Source organism: Nannospalax galili, unplaced genomic scaffold (genome assembly GCF_000622305.1).
Source record: "Nannospalax galili isolate Female #2095 unplaced genomic scaffold, S.galili_v1.0 scaffold131, whole genome shotgun sequence".
Classification (NCBI taxonomy): Eukaryota; Metazoa; Chordata; class Mammalia; order Rodentia; family Spalacidae; genus Nannospalax; species Nannospalax galili.
In genome coordinates, this window is record NW_008332088.1 from 4115 (window position 1) to 5635 (window position 1521).

A 1521-nucleotide genomic window follows, 5' to 3' on the forward strand; every position below is an offset into this window, starting at 1 on the left:
ATTATTTTACAGTACCATGTTTTTTTTTTTTTTTTTTTTTATGACAATACCTCTGTAATACAGTTTAATGTGTGGTATAGTAATCCTCCCAACATTGTTCTTAGTGCTCAGGATTACTTTGGCTATCTGTTTTCTTTTGTGCTTCCATATGAATCTCAGGAGGATTTTTTCCAATTCTGTGAAAAATGTCATGGGGCTTTTGATTGGCATTTCATTGAATCTATAAATGTCTGTTGGTAGGATGGTCATTTTCACAATATTAATTCTTCCAATCCATGAGTATGGGAGGTCCTTCCATCTTCTGATGTCTTCCTCAATATATTTCTTTAAGGAATTAAAATAATTATCTTTGTAGAGGTTTTTAATGTCTTTGGTCAGGTTTATTCTGAGATATTTTAGGGTTTTTTTGCAGCTATTGTGAAGGGGGGTGTTTCCATGTGCTCTTTCTCTTGTTGCTTGTTATTTGTATATTAAAAGGCTACAGACTTTTATAGGTTAATTTGTAACTTGACACTTTACAGAATGTGTTAATAATTTCTAGGAGTTTTCAGGTGGAATTTTTGGCATCTCATATATAAAATATCATATCATCTACAAAAAGGGATAATTTGATCTCTTCTTTTCTGATTATTACTCCTTTAATTTCTTTCTTTTTTTCTTATTGCTCTTTCAAGAGTTTCAAGAACTGTGTTAAAGAAGAGTGGAGATAGTGGACAGCCTTGTCTGGTGCCTGAATTCAATGGGAATGCTTCCAGTTTTTCTCCATTTAGAATGATGTTGGCTGTGGGTTTGTTATATATGGCTTTAATTATGTTGAGGTATGTTCCCTCCAGTCCAATTCCCTCTAGAACTTTGAACATAAATGCATGTTGAATTTTGTCAAAGGCCTTCTCTGTGTCTATTGAGATGACCATGTGGTTCTGGTCTTTGAGCCCATTTATGTGATTTATGACGTTTATTGACTTACGTATATTGAACCATTCCTGCATCTCTGGAATAAAGCCAGCTTCATGATGGGGGATGATCTTTGTGATGTGTGTCTGTATGCAGTTTGCAAGTATTTTGTTTAGAATTTTTGCATCTATGTTCATTAAGGATATGGGTCTATAGTTTTCTTTTTTGGTTGTATCTTTACCAGGCTTTGGTATGAGAGTGATGCTGGCTTCATAGAAGGAATTTGAAAGTTCTCCCTCCATTTCTATCTTTTTGAATACCTTAAGTAGTATTGGATGTAGATCTTCTTTAAATTTCTGACAGAATTCTGCTGTAAATACATCTGGTCCTGGGCTTTTTTTAGTTGGGATGTTTTGTATTACTGTTTCAATTTCCTTATGTATTATGGGTCTGTTTAAGCTGTTAATCTTGTCTTGGTTTAGGTTTGGTGGTTCCCATGCTTTTAGGTACCCGTCCATTTCTTTTAGGTTTTCAAGTTTAGTAACACATAAGTTTTGAAAGTATTCCCTTATAATGTTCTGTATCTTTCTGGTGTCTGTTGTGATGTTTCCCCTTTCATCTCTGATT